The 16,397-nt window shown below is 38.8% G+C and overlaps 1 protein-coding gene across 5 annotated transcripts in view; it reads left to right on the forward strand.

Moving 5' to 3' along the window:
* Positions 1–13,987: 13,987 nt before the first annotated feature.
* The window catches only part of LOC126106859 (spectrin beta chain), a 484,283-nt gene continuing 481,873 nt past the window's right edge, over positions 13,988–16,397 (forward strand). For 2 of the 5 annotated variants that reach the window (XM_049913255.1, XM_049913253.1), the window contains exon 1: positions 13,988–14,104. The gene's annotated coding sequence lies outside the window, so the exon portion shown is untranslated. The remainder of the gene's footprint in view (positions 14,105–16,397) is intronic. The other 3 variants (XM_049913254.1, XM_049913256.1, XM_049913257.1) reach the window with 3 other exon arrangements.

A 16,397-nucleotide genomic window follows, 5' to 3' on the forward strand; every position in this document is an offset into this window, starting at 1 on the left:
GTAGCTGGAAGACAATTCTGCAAGACAGTTCTGCAAAGTTCGCAGGAGAGCTTCTGTAAATTTTGGAAGGTAGGAGACAAGATACTGGCAGAAGTAAAACTGTGAGGACAGGGCGTGAGTTGTGCTTCGGTAGCTCAGGTGGTAGAGCACTTACCCGCGAAAGGCAAAGGTCCCGAGTTCGAGTCTCGGTCGGGCACACAGTTTTAATCTGCCAGGGAGTTTCATATCAGCGCACACTCCGCTGCAGAGTGAAAATCTCATTCTGGAATTCTATAACATTTTGTTAATAATATGAAACAGCCCTGTGGAACTCTCTTTTAAGGGCAAGTTGAAACAGTTGTTAATTAAAAGATGTTTATAGTCACTCAAAGATTTCTGTTCTCTGTTACAGATAGTCCTATTTTGTATGTTGCAATATACTAGTGGTAATAAATATTTACATAATGGTAGTTAATGTGTGACTTGCCTATATTCATTATGTTTGGGGCATACCATTCTTGTAAATGTTATAGGGTGCCTGTATAATAATTATGTATAGTAAGTATATGTGTTGTTTATGGTTGTTGAGAGCAGAAAAATACATAAAGACTTATTATAAATTAAGTGAACATTTTAGAGACTTTGACATGTTAAGCCACAATATTCAATTGCGGCAGCTGTCGAACAAGAAAAGCCAGCACGTGTGTCGACATTTGTCACATTTCCGCTCAACATAAGAAGGCCGATGACCAGTGGTGTTTGCTCGGCAGCAGTCAGCACTTCAGCAGATCAACAACCAAGAATACGACCAATGCTTCAAGGAGAACAACGACCAGTGCAGTTTGCACACTAGCAGTCAATGCTCCTGGAACTATCAGCTTACTTAACTCACATGAGTGACGTATCTGGTGATGCAGAGGAAGACAAAAAGGCAATGCCCGACCATGCCAGCATAGAGGTACAACAATGGAATGATGGCACGTGTGCCAACATTGGTCACATTTCTGCCCAACTTGAGAAGCACAGATTAACTTTGCAACATTGGCAAAAACACCGAATAAATACCTCCAACAAATGGGCATGATGAGGTCCTTCAAGGGGAGAAAGAAGACACAAAGCAACATCACCCGGACGGACAGACGATGGTTAGTCAGCATACATCATACTCCGTTACAACAACTTAGCTGCTATACTGCTCGACAGACGAAGATGTCGGTACCACTCCAATAGGTCAACACAGAAGATGCCATCCCAGATGTTACCAGAAAGAAGTTCATGTGGTACTTACCCAGGTGGCTGGTGAGGACAAAGGGACTGCAGCCTCACGAAATGGGTCACCTGTGAACCTGGAGCTGTTTGTGCTGGCAGAGGGACAGTATGCAGCTGCTATTGTGGCATCTACAGAAAATGCTCTGTTCGCCATCCCCTCCCGGGAGCAGCTGCAGGAGGCATAGGAGGCTCTCTCTGCTGTCTGCTCCCCTGAACGACTGCCCCAGTAGCTGGAGCGGCTTCCCGCACCCTTGCCTGGTCACCAATGTCAGTGATGTCGGAGTACTGGCTGTTTTCAAAAATCAAAATACCAACGTGATTCGCACCTTCACAAGATGGATTATGAGCTGCTTGCAGAGCACTGGAATGACCTGCAGCTTTTGCAGCATGAGCAAAGCTCTTTCTCAATTTAACTTTCATAGAATTTGTGCATGAATTATTTTTTGCAGTGCCACATTAAAATGATGGTCGAAGTAGAGCGGATATAAAACGTAGACTGGCAATGGCAAGGAAATCGTTTCTGAAGAAGAGATATTTGTTAACACCGAGTATTGATTTAAGTGTCAGGAAGTCGTTTCTGAAAGTATTTGTATGGAGTGTACCATGTATGGAAGTGAAACATGGACAATAAATTGTTTAGACAAGAAGAGAATAGAAGCATTTGAAATGTGGTGCTACAGAAGAATGCTGGTTAGATGGGTAGATCACATAACTAATGAGGAGGTATTGAATAGAATTGGGGAGAAGAGGAGTTTGTGGCAGAACTTGACTAGAAGAAGGGATCGGTTGGTAGGACATGTTCTGAGGCATCAAGGGATCACCAATTTAGTACTGGAGGGCAGCGTGGAGGGTAAAAAACGTAGAGGGAGACCAACAGATGAATACACTAAGCACATTCAGAAGGATGTAGGCTGCAGTAGGTACTGGGAGATGAAGAAGCTTGCACAGGATAGAGTAGCATGGAGAGCTGCATCAAACCAGTCTCAGGACTGAAGACCACAACAGCAAACATTTAAAACGTGAGCAGCCTCTGTAATTTGCAACATGCTTTTCTGGGCAGCTGTAACACTTCAATGTATCTGTCCACAAAAGTGTGCATTCTTTACTGGGATGTTTCCTGGCATATTTCACACATTTATGCCACATGGTACATGTTATAGCAATGAAAGCACTGCACTCATCTAAAACCAGGTTTTCTTTGGCCACTTTGACATTGCCCAAATTAGTCATTACGGTTGGCACTGGTGCAAGTGCCGTGTCATTTGCGCCAGTGGAAACGACAGGAAGCAGAGTGTGCTCAATGCCCAACTACCACTCAGCAGACACAGGAGCAGGTACAACCGTGGTCCTATCTGCTAAGCCACATTTTTCAATGCCAGGCCGAGTTGTCTGCCGACCGCCAACGGCCAGTGTTCCTACAATACCCTAGGAGGGCATTTCCCCCACAATGTGCCACCATCAAACAGCATCTGTAGCATGTGAACCCGTGGGCTCATCCACCATTGTGCAGCCATTGCTGTTAGGGAAGCAGCATGCTGTGGAAAGTCACGTATCGTATCGCAGCTGCAGCCGTCACCTTATACAGCTGGTGTTGCAGTGTCTGCCACTGACAATCGCGGGGGAGCACACTCTGCAAACCCATCAGGCACATCAGAGGTGCTACCATCACCTCTTTGCATCTGTGTGGCCTCAGCCACATCTGCTGAGTGAGGCGATGCGTGTGGAGCTCATAACTCCTGCAACATGATTTTCTTTTTAAATGCATCCCCATCAAATCAGAAAGATCTTACCTTGCAAGCATTTACTGCGGGCAGTGTGCAACCAATTAAAATGCAAAGACTGCAATCCATTCTGGATGTTAAAATTTTTGTTCCTGCATGGCTTTTCCCTTTATAAATTCAACAATAGCGAGATTTAAATCAAAAAATCGTTCCAGGCATCCCTTGACTTAACCAACATGTTTTTCAGTAATATATGATGTCTTCAAACTCTTCGTTCATTTCCGCAGAAAACTGCTGCAACTGAAAATGGAATAATGGGTGCAGCTTCAGCAAATTTACTATTCATGCCACCAATTTCTTCGAGTGCTCCATGCCTGCAGATTTATGAGAAAGTGCTTCTTGATGTACAGAACAATGAATACAGTATGTCAACTGTAGTAATTTTTTGCTCTTTCATTGTCATCTAAATGTTTAAATTCCTTCTGCATGGTACTATAATGCCGTTTCACAGCAGAGAAGCAATATCCACTTATTCACTTATTATGCAGATTGAGAAATCTCATCCCTCTCTTTTGTCATTCCCATTCATTCGTAAACATCTGTGATGATAGATTGCTAGACACCTCTTTTTGTGCCAACAGCCACTGAACGTGTGAATATCCTTCATACCATGAGAAATAGCAAAAGGGAAATGGCACTGACACCACGATTCTGCCGAACTCAGAGAGTTGTGCCGACCACAAAACACTGCACTGCAAACCTAAATGAAATGCCATACTGGGTACTTCTGAGAAGGACCGGGCAGAGCCGAGTGACAGGCCAGGCTTTGGCCCACCTGTGGTTGCACACACTGTACGTGTGAAGTTTGGCATGCTGTGGCCAGTCTTGTTATAGTAGATGAGGTTTAAAATGTAGTTAAGCTAATAAAAATAAAAAGTCTGTCAGTGTGACAATATTTCTAGTAAATTATTTAAATATTGTTAGAAAGATGTAAGTCTAGTCTTATGTAACATATTCAAAACTAAAACTGGCTGCATTGATATCACTCTTTAAAAATGGTGATAAAAGTAATGCCACAAACTACCATTCAAGCTTATGAGGTACTGGCAGAAGTAAAGCTGTGAGGACGGGGCGTGAGTCGTGCTTGGATAGCTCAGTTGGTAGAGCACTTGCCCGCGATAGGCAAAGGTCCCGAGTTCGAGTCTCGGTCCGGCACACAGTTTTAATCTGCCAGGAAGTTTCACATCAGTGCACACTCCACTGCAGAGTGAAAATCTCATTCTGGATCAATATTCTCTTTTAACAGGCAAGTTTTGGAAGACAATAATAAGAAAATGTTATTCATGGGTATTTTTTGTGGTCTCTCAAAAGCCTTCAGTTGTATATACCATCAAATTCTCTTGAATGGTGCAGCAAGTACTGTTGGTTCTTGGCTTCAGTCATATCTTAAGGATCAAAAACAGACTGTAATGCTGAAGGGCTTATCTGGAGAACATGCTTCATCTGAGTAGAGTACCTTAAGTTGTGGTGGCCAAAGACTCTATTTTAGGTCCACTGTTATTGCTCATTTTCATTAATGATCTCCCACTTTGTCCCAAAACAAAGAGCAAATTTATCCTTTATATAGATGATACCACAACTGTCATATACTAATTGTCAGAAAATAGCCTCGAACAAACTGCTATCAAAGTTTTCACCGAAATATTATATCAGTTTTCTTCAGATGGTCTGTCACTCAATACAGATAGAATATGTTATATGTATTGACATAAAAGGTAGAGATCAATCAATACAGAAAGCTGAGGACACAAAATTCCTGGGTGGTTATGTAACAGCAAATGTAACTGGTCAACCCACATTCTCCAGCTTTTTAAAAGATTTCGTGCAGAAACATTTGCACTATGGATTATTGCTTCAGTGGCTGAAGCAGATACCAATAAGGCTTCCTATTTGACTACTTTAATTAATTATTGTCGTGCATGATTATATTCTTGGGGCACAAAATTTTCACTGTGCATAAAAAGCCATTACAATAGTGAGTGGTATCAGCCATAGGCATAGGTACCTGTTTTAAAGGATGAGGACTCTTACCACCTCCTCAGAGTATATTTTTTCCTTGTTGACTTTTGCCTGCATTAACTTTTGTCTCTTGAAGGACAGCAGCAAATGTTACTACAACAACACAAGAAGCAAAAGCAGTCGGCATACTGAAGTTAAAAGTCTTGATCTGATTTAAAAAGGAGTTTATTACTCCAGCATTGAGCTGTTTAATGCACTTCCATCACATATTAAATGTCTTCATAGTCAACTGCCCAAATTCAAACTAACTCTCAGAGAGTAATTAATAGAGAGATCTTTTTATATGGTCGATGAATTTCTGAAAGAAAGTGAATATCACTGCTAAACTTATCATTATTTTAGAACTATATGTGATTATTTTTGTGTCAGGACAACTAATCTAAACATGACTGTGATGTTCCACTTAACAATCAGTGAAAACTACAATGTCTGTGTCATATTTTCATTCTTTTTGTCATTGCTAGCCTTATAATCGCTTTGGAATAGTTCTGATTAATTTTATGTCATAAATTCTATTTTAAACATTATTGTGCTGCCCCACTCAAGAACAGTGCAACCTAGAATGTCTGTATCATACATATTTCATCTTTATTGTTTCTTAAACACATGTTCAGTTCAAACCATTGCTATTCTTATATTTTTAGGCACTAGTATGGCATAACTTAGATCTTATATATAGTATTCAGTATATAGTAGTTCTGCCAACATTCATAAAGACATTGGAGACAGAAATGACTTTTAGATCAGAGTTAAAATCATTTCTTGTTGAGAAGTGTTCCTAAAATGTAAATGAATATGGTAGCTTATAGGATCACTAGGCCATCATTCATTGTTTGGGTCTTCTGCTTCTGTTGACTGATGTGCCATTGGTGCTGTGTTTGTCTTTTAAAGAATGTTTCCACTGTTGGTTTTCTGTTCCCTCAGATACAGTGTGATACCGCTGAGAAGGTTTCTGGTGCTAGCCTCATAGCGATGGTTACAGTGTCGACAGGTGTTTGTGTGTTTATGGTTTTTAGCAATGCTACGTAATGTGCTTGGGTGTTTTTTTTTTTTTTTGAGGGTTGTCTTAAATCAAAGTTTCATAATTTACCTACATCATTGACTGACTTAGTGTGGATTCTGTACTTTTCTCCACTGTTATGTAATTTTTTCATATGTTTTCACTTATTTGCTTATTGTGCATGTTGTACTCACAATGTAGATGACGTATTTTGCAACTCGCCATCCAATCATGTACCAGGCAAGGTGGCTACACCAGTTTTCATGTACTGGACCAGCATTTGGAGGATCAGACTTAATTCCGCATCCAGCCACCCAGACTTCGGTTTTCCATGGCTTCCCTTGTCACTAAGGTGAATGCTGGGATGGTTCCTTTGATTAAACCATGGCTGATTTCTTGCCCTATCTTATCGTATCCTATTTTGTTAATGTTTTATAGGGATATATTATTTCTGTGGTATATTATTCATGTATTGTAATAAATGGTCTATGGATGAATAAATAAATAAATAAATAAATGCATGTTTTCCTGCTGGTTTTTTTTCTTTTGATAGTGCTTAATGGCATAGAAACTTTTAGGGTATGTCATGCTGCAGGAAAATTTAGATATTTGCACTGTTGTCAGTATGTGTAGGTTTGCAATGTATTGATTTATTTCTTTATTTTATAGTACTGGATAATGGGATAATGTAGACGCAAAAAATGTTGTAATCAATGTATTATACATTGGACAACTGGTGCATACAGTTGTAAGATAGGTCTACAATGGATACTACTACAACCCACATCCACTTGAAACTGCTAAATACCTACGGCTATGTTTGTTCATTTACTTCGCCATTCATAGGGGTCAGAAACAACAATAATGAATTACACACATAATAACCAGAAACATAAATAACAAAAAGAGTGGTGCATGAGTAAATTTAGACCTTTCTAAATCTTTCATTACTGTTAAGAAATTCTTTTAGATTAGTTGGAAGCAATGAGGATAAGTGGGATGGTAAACAAGTGGTTTCCATTATATTTTCAAAATAGATCACAAGTTGTGAAATCCATTTCAGCTCATTTTACTCATATAATCAGACTTGTATCTGATGCAAAGAAAGTCAAAGCAGCTGTACCACAAAGTAATCTGTTAAGCTCTCTTCTGTTTCTTATTTATGTGAATGACAGACAGATTTCAGAAACTCATTTTGTTTGCAAGTGACATCAGACTAATAGTGGGCAATGTTACGGAATGTCTCTCCACAACTGCTCAAATCCTTACAGTCATTGTTGAATCACCCCTAATATGGACAAAACACATTACATTCAATTTGTAAGAGTGAAATAAAACCATGACCTCCATTTGGTACTAGGCTAAGTTGGAAATGGTATGATGTACAAAGCTTCAGGACTATACGTTGATCAAGAGATTCTCTCCAAAGACTCAGTTCTCCACATTTTGGTCTGAGAATCATTTCTAAAGCATGCTCTGCAGAAGGTCGTGAAATGGCTTACTTTGGTTACTTACAATCCATTGTAGGTTGTGGAATAGTGTTCTGGAGTAAAATTAATACTTGATTAAGTGGAAGTTTTATGTTATAGAAAAAATGCTATTTGAATTTTATCACAAAGCTCTACAAGGACTCACTGCAAGTCCCTATTTAAAAAGTTGAGTGTGCTTAACGTATCATTCCTGTACATAAACAAAATGTGTTTTGATGACAAGAGCTAATCTTGGAGACCTTTAAACTAAGAGTGGTTATCTTAGCTGTGACACTCTCAACTGTGGGTTCCCCCCTGTAGAGTGAACAGAAGCAACTCATACTCAAATATATGTCAGCCACTTTGGTGTTACGTTTTGTAATGCATTGCCAACATACATGGCTTTTAGAGCAGAGTTAAAACCATTTCTTACTGAGAAGTATTTTAAAGCATTAAAGAATGTATTAGGCTACAGAAATATATGCCCTCATTTATTGTTGAGTACTTTTTAATCTGTTGATGGATGTAACATCCATGCTATGTTTGCTTTGCACAAGAATGTTTCTGCTGTTAGTTTTCAGTTTTTTTCTGTTTCAAATCCAGTGCAATACAGTTTCTCAGAGAAGAGAGCAGTTCAAAGATTAGTTGTTATGTATGTAGTATTGACATGTGTTCCTGTGTCCATGTGTTATTCTTTTCAGCAGTGTTATATAATGTATTCTGTAATTTCATTTTTTCAGAAGTGTACTGTATCAAAGTTTCATGTTCTAGAAATACAATTTATAATAATTCTTCTCCACGATGTAAGCTCCTTGTGGACTAGGTACATATGTTTTCTTTCCAAATCATATACTGAGTGAGGTGGCTAGGTGGTAAAAGCTGTATTATGTGTTGGACTCACATTCAGGATAAGTGGGGTTTGTACCTTGTCCAATCATACTGACTTAAATTTTCCATGGTTTTCCCAAGTTGCTAAGATGAATGCTGGGATGGTCCCATTGATAAGGCCATGGCCAACTTCATGCCACATCCTTGCCTAATCCTATTCTACTTTGCATATATGTTATATATGCATATATCTACATCTATCTGTGCTTGCAGTAGATCCTGTGTTAAGTCCAAAAGTGGTGAAAACAAGTTAAGTGCACTACTTCCCAGGCACTTCACTCCTTGTCTGGAAACATTGAGTCAGGTCTTATTAGCACCTGTTGTTGAGTGGTGCATTAGCGTATAGTGGGTTATGTTTGTGGATATTGACCTGGTGTAGAGAATAGCATGTCAGTTGTGCCCATCCTGATATGACACATTCTTCCCTGAGCTCAGTGCAGATGGGAGTATGTATAATGGGTGAAGTCTGCTGACTTGTGCTATGTACCATGTGGTCGTCAGCTAAGTCCTGCACTTTGTGAAGAATAAATGCTAACAATTGCAATATGTATTGTAACTTGAGATCTCATACATAACTGATCAGTGATGAACATCAGAAGGAGCAGCTTTTTCAAAATCAGGCTGAAAATTAAGAAGCTTAGTTTGGCACCAATTGTATTTGCAGAACACAACTACCTACCTACATGCATACCTTTGTATGCCTATAGCAGCAGAGATCAACTAAAAATTCCCTCATAAGTAAAAAATTTTGTGTCTTTTTTTTTCCAGGTTGTAGCACATCCAACTGTGTACCAACAGCAGACCAAATACAGATATGATCCCTTGGTTGTGATGTCTGCAGCCCAATAATTCCAAAGAAAAAGAGAAGACTTGTCATCCTACCATCAGTGAATCTGATGATGATGCGAGATGATTTGCCACTGAATCATCTTATGGAAAAGGGTACTATCAGGGAGAGAAGGAGGGCCGAAGGGAAGGACATGGCAGAAAAAGGGATTTTCATAAAATACTTTGAAATCTGGGGTTGAAATACGAGATGAAGGGAAGTAAAAATAAAATGTACCCCAAGAGAGAATCAAAAACTGTATGTTTGTGTAGGTACAAGTGTTCAGAAAAATTAACTGGTGAAAGATCTGAAATATTATTTAGGGAATAATGGGGAGAGGGAAATTTCCACTGGTATTTATGTACATATCAAGACTTATACAGGGTGTTACAAAAAGGTATGGCCAAACTTTCAGAAAACATTCCTCACACACAAATGTTATGTGGACATGCGCCCGGCAACGCTTAATTTCCATGTTAGAGCTCATTTTAGTTTCGTCGTCCACCTACGCTCAATGGAGAATGTTATCATGATTTCATACGGGATACTCTACCTGTGCTGCTAGAACATGTGCCTTTAAAAGTATGACACAACATGTGGTTCATGAACGATGAAGCTCCTGCACATTTCAGTGGAAGTGTTCGTACGCTTCTCAACAACAGATTCGGTGACCGATGGATTGGTAGAGGCGGACCAGTTCCATGGCCTCCATGCTCTCCTGACCTCAACCCACTTGACTTTCATTTATGGGGGCATTTGAAAGCTCTTGTCTACGCAACCCCGGTACAGAATGTAGAGACTCTTCATGCTCGTATTGTGGACGGCTGTGATACAATACGCCATTCTCCAGGGCTGCATCAGCACATCAGGGATTCCATGCGACGGAGGGTGGATGCATGTATCCTCGTTAACGGAGGACATTTTGAACACTTCCTGTAACAAAGTGTTTGAAGTCATGCTGGTACGTTCTATTGCTGTATGTTTCCATTCCATGATTAATGTGATTTGAAGAGAAGTAATAAAATGAGCTCTAACATGGAAAGTAAGCGTTTCCGGACACATGTCCACATAACATATTTTCTTTCTTTGTGTGTGAGGAATGTTTCCTGAAAGTTTGGCCGTACCTTTTTGTAACACCCTGTAGAACTGAGAGACCCGGGAAGAACAAGATTCTGGATAGAACACAGCTACAAGGCAGTTATAGTCTTGTCCCATATACTGTTTAATGATGAAATGGTACAACTGTGCAATTCATGTTTCTTGGGTGTATTTGGTGAAACCAGGAGATTTGTGGAAACAGTTTTTTTTTTTTTTTTAAGAATGGTTTCATCTGGAGTAATTCAGACAGATATGTGAGGTATACTCAAGAGTGAAAAACGTGAAGCTGTTACAGTCAGTGTCAGAGAATTTCTCAGAAAAATTCCAAGCTACGAGAATCACTATTCGAGAAGACACTGTAGTGAAATTTTTTTGTCCCCATACCTTATGATTACATCTCTGTGTGAACAATATGCGAAAGGAATAAGGGCTAATGGCAATGCAGCCTACATAGTTTTTTTTTGTGGAGTTCCCAAACATGAAACTCAGTATGGACACATGTGCAACTTGTGATAAAATGAAAATCCACCTGCTCCAGAAACTGAATAACCTGAGTTAATGAAAGCTATCAAAGGACATCATGTGGAAGCTCATGCAGTTTGAAAAGTAAGAATGCCGATAAAGAAATTGAAAAGAACAATAACAAAACACAGACCATTACATGTGATTTGCAGCAATATCTCCCAATTGCTTTACTCAAAAATTAAATATAATTTTACAAATGGGCATTATGGACAAATAATGTAATGCTATACACTTATTTGTGGCATGAGGCTGATGCTGCAAGTGGAATCCTGAATATACAGATTCAATCAGGATATCAAACCAGAAGAGAAAACATCGATAATGCATTCCAGCCACTGTCGAAGCCAAAATAAGAACAGCCATATTGCAATGATGTGCATGTCTGCCCTCCAGAAGTCCACACCCTTGGAAATAATCGATCCTAAAGTTCTTATTGCTGGACACATCCCAAAGAGTGTGATTAGCATGTTTCATCGCACAATTTGACAGAGCAGAAGAGGAAAACTTTCAGTGGATCTATAGAACACCCACAGTAGTAGACATAATTGATTAGACAAACTGGGGAAAAAAGTTCCACTGCCATCAAAATGCATAAAAAGGCAGTTTTCCTGACTAAGCTGCTGTCTTAAAAACCCAACTACAAAATCACACAAATGATGATGACAGTAATCCACTCCAATGGCCTTCAGCTTAAAAACACCAACCAGGGATAATTCTTTATAAAACATCACTGGTAAAAGAAGAACAATTTAAAACTGTGAGCTTCAGCAGGTGGGGAAAACAGCAATGAGCAGTGCTGGGAGTATTTACACGGGTCCAGACGATGAAGAGGCATGGAATTTTTGTACATAACTATAATTATTGTTTACTGTGATTTTTCCTGGATTAGTATAGAATAAATGATTATGTTCCTGAATACCTATGCTTCATCTATTAATTAATTAATCATTCATGAGAGCTCACAGAACCACGTTTTCATAAGTTAACATCAAAGCTCCAATTTAGAGCATACAATGGGCCACACCCACAATTTTTATTGCGCACTAACTTAAATGTTGAACACCAGTGACCAAACTTAATTTTAAATGGAAAAATCAATTTATACTGATAAGATACTTAGTTTTAGAATACACTAAGCAACAAAATAATTTTTTGTGACTATTACAGCATTTTGCATGAAGTCTAATTTTTGAACTTGACACACTGTCTTCTGTAACCACACATATTATTTTGGTAATGAGTCCGACATGTCTGATACTGCTGTGCTGAATGGTCCAAGAATAAATAAATAAGTAAGTAAAGAGACAATAGCTCTTCATTTCTCCTATTTCACTGTGTGTTGATCATCTTGTATAATTGTACTTAACTGATCAGAAATTGTGTTATTGCTGTCACCATTTTGCACTAATTCTCAGTACATATAATTTTCAGCCTATTAATTTCTCTTTTCAAATTCTCTAATCTCTCTGTACAATTAATAGGACTAAAATCCCATGTTCTGACCCACTGAACATCATATACATTTATCCTTCTGACAAAGTTCCTACCTGGATAACTGAATTGGGGACTACTGTATCTCCAAAAAAATTAATCTGAGAGGATGCTATTATCATTAAACCATATGGTAGAGCTGCATATCCCCAAGGAATACAGCAGCTGCAGTTTTCCCTTGCTTTTTAACTTTCACAGTATCATCATAGAAAGGCCATAATTGTTAATGTTACATGGCTACATAAATCAATTCTCCAGACTGGTGCCCCTGAAACTTCTGATTAAATGAGATTAGATTCAGTTTTAGGTCCACAGACCCAAAAAATGAGATGATTCTCGTGGGTGTGAAATGGCTGCTGCTCCTTTTCAGGGATCACATTAATCTGCCTCGCCACGGATACCCATCAGATGTGCCCCCAGCACACTTCCTTACAGCACAACAGGCAAGTCTGCTTTCTCCTAAAGGTTAGTGTTTGCATAAACAAATAAATAAACAAATAAATACATAAATTTCTTTCCCCATCTGCACACTTTTGATTCTCCAATCATAAAAAGACCATGAGACTGCTATATAGAGGAAGGACGAAAAAAATATGTATGTTGGATGATGTGGGTAAGTAAAGAATGTGTATTAGTGTCAATTTTGTTCACACTCTGTCAAGTTTTTTCACCTAAAATTATATACTTATGGTCATTTTATTTTTCCAAGAGATTGCTCTTTGTCAGATATTTGTAACACATTCTTGTAGCTGTTGTGATAGTGAGAGTGACTTGACCCTGACACACAAGCAGTGCAAACTATATGAAAATTAACTTGTTGCTCTTATTTTATTGACAGACCCTAGCTTTCCTTGTTAAATCAAGCACATAATACATGGTGATTGAATACTGAAAACGATAACTACTGTGGGTTGGGGCTGAGGGCTCCCATAGCAGTTAATTGGTGTTAACATGGAATAGTGGAGGCTCACTACCGTTTTATAAAGTACACACATCACAAGTTTATTTAAGTGCAAAAGATTAGTGTTTGCATAAAGTGTATGGGGAGGATATTGCTAATGCTCGTTTTTCTAGAGATTTCAGTTGGGATACTGGTTGCTGTCATTATACAGAGCACTGAGGAAGTAAAGAAGTTCAAATTACAGGTTAACTTTCTCTCTATAAACAAGAGCAACCAATTACTTTCCTTCTACCATTTCTGCCTGTTCGAGTGACCCACTTTTGCGTGTTTCATCAAAAACGTGTCATCACGGAAATTTAATGTTAGTTTAGCCTGTAGTCTTAATAGATCTCCTATGAGCGATGTTTCAAAGAAAAGGAATTTCCAATTCTTTTGCTGCCGTAGTGCCACGCCCACTTTCATTTTCTTGTTCATTCATCAGTCAGTAACCTAAAGGGGCCGGTGACATCATGGTAGTTTTGTAGCTATCCGCTTATAATCGGCATTGTGAATTACTGCGTCTATAACACATTCTACAATCTTTACTGGACAAATTAATAAGAGGAATCGTGAAACATTTCCTTCTACAGTTGGTAGTTTCTGAACTGTGCCTCGTAAAGTGCTTAAAAACCACGACTACTTTGCGCCGCGCAGCCATCTTTGTACTGTGCAGTTGAGCGGTCGTCCGACTAGGTGCAAAGCGAGTTCGTTGCAGTGTAGGTAATTTTCGGGCTGGTAGTGTGCTGTTGCAGGGGTGTGTGTGGCGTGTGTGTTAGTCCCTGTGTGTCTGCGACACCGAACGACCCGCCGATATACAAGGTAAGCACGTATTGTGCCACTTATGAAGAAATTAAGTTGTTTTTCGGTGAATCGACCGAACTGTTTCTGTCACCCGCGCCTTCATAGTAGCCGTCTGCCGGAAATTTCTAATTGTGAAGTGCTCATTACGCTATGTAGACAACTCTCATTCGTTGAAAACGTTTGCAAGCTGTCTCCGCAGACTTCAGAGTAATGAAAGTGATCTTTATAACGTAAGTTTAATTTTGATAAACGCCATGTTTAAGAGTCTGCAGCACTTTAGGTTAAAGACGGTAAAGGTAATAAACAGTTACTGAACATTAGTTGTACATAACGAAATCTTTGAAGAATAGTTCCTGTCAAAGTATGCGGTCAAAATTATAAACTGCTTAGAATAATTTGTAGTAGTGCGGCTGGCTCTAAGTAGTACCTTATTTTCGAAGTACTGACTGATCGGCGAGTACCGAAGTATATTTCCTTGTACGCCAAATTAAATTGATAGTCATCCGGAAGACGAAGAGTGATACAGTTCGTTAAATAAAATTTAACTAGCGCTAAGAAATTAATGAAATGATTTCAATATTTGAAGAAGCAATAAAAATGGTCTTGCTATTATCAAGAGTATTTCTAATGCAAGTAAGTCATTAGTGCACAGAATTTGTGGGCAGTAGTGGCAGTGTAAAGTGCCAACGCATAGGCGAAGTAGGACGAATTGTGCATAAATGAAACATAAGGGGAATTGAGCCTATTATCGATTCACGTGCCCTCTCCACTTTTGTATATTCATATATCAGTTTATATGGCTCATCTTTTTCCTACTAATAATTTGACAAATCCATTGTCAGTGTAAAATGATCCTTGGCTGAATAAAGTACTTACTAACCGGGTGCAAGTAGTATCAAAGGGAGTGCCATTTAGTTGCCATAATTTTGCCGGTATAGTTGTCTGTGGCAGGTAAAGTAATGGAAAAATGTTAGTATCTTCAGAGTGCTATAAAAGTCTTCTGGGAGAAGTACATGTACCGATATACTATACTGTGTGTAAAAAAATAGAAATAGGAATTTTCTATCCTAGAGTTGTTATATATGTAGTCAACAAGTAATAAATCATTGGTTTATCTGACATACAGTGGTGACGCCATTTGTACTGCTTTGGAAATGAGAAGGTAATCAAAGTGCATTTCTGTAAGCTTAACTGGCGGTTGTTAACGTCCTAGGTCTTAATATGAGAGAGAGCAATTTTTCGAACGAATTGTTGGAATTTGTGCTAAAAAATGTTGATATTGTGGTTAACATGTTTGTCAACATTAAATTTTCCAATGTATTGGCATTAAAATGACAACTAACTTTGGGTTTTATAAATCTTTTCCTCGCGTAATATAAACAATAAGCACCTAAACCCATCTGCATGTTTTTTGTTCAGTTTGGCATTTCAGCATTAGTAATGTAACGAAGATAGTGTTGAGTTTCCACTAAGAGAGGGATCTTTTCCAAGAAAGCCCGCATCATTATTGATGTCCTTATACGCTTGTTAAACGTAGACATGTGTTTCAAGTGGCAGGTGTGGCAACACAGTAGTTCAGCTTGCTAGAATTCACTCCGGTAGGGTGGGATCAGATTTCGACAGTTATACGGCTTTCTTACACAGGGTTACAGTCTTTCTACCATCAGTTGTTGGTCAATGAGCTAACACAACAACAAAAAAATCTCCAGCAACTCTCACCTTTTTTAACACACACTTTTTGTATAAAACTTGATACTTGGCGTACTTTGTAGCTACACAAAACAAACGTCAGCTGTCTATTTCGTGGTAAAGTTGAAGCTTCTAATGAGAAAATTAGTGGTAATTCAGATGCCGAAGTCAAAATATTGCGATAAATTATAAGGATGTGTAACAATGAAAACTTACTTTAGTATTGAAAAGGTACCGGTTTCCAATTTCCAGACGTTTGCCGCCAGCAAGTTTAACGACTTAATCACCAGAGCAGACATAACCCATCTACGCGGATTTTTGTGAAATTGCGACACACTGTTTTGGAAGTTAGTTACAAAAAGATGCAAATCAAATGAGTAGCAGAGTTTCTGTGGTAGCAAAGTGATTCATATTGTCTTCTGTCACTTCTTTGGCAGAGGTTGTAAAGCGTTATTTATTACGAGCCAGTTTGCGGCTTATTGGGCCTTAGTCACGCAACAACCGACAGTAGCCTTATAATCCGAAAACTGGTGCCAGTAAACAAATACAACAGAGCAGAAACGCAGTTTGTTTTCGAGCCCTAAATATGATTCATATTCGTAACAAAAACTGGTACTTTATT

This window comes from Schistocerca cancellata, chromosome 10 (genome assembly GCF_023864275.1).
Source record: "Schistocerca cancellata isolate TAMUIC-IGC-003103 chromosome 10, iqSchCanc2.1, whole genome shotgun sequence".
NCBI classification, from domain to species: domain Eukaryota; kingdom Metazoa; phylum Arthropoda; class Insecta; order Orthoptera; family Acrididae; genus Schistocerca; species Schistocerca cancellata.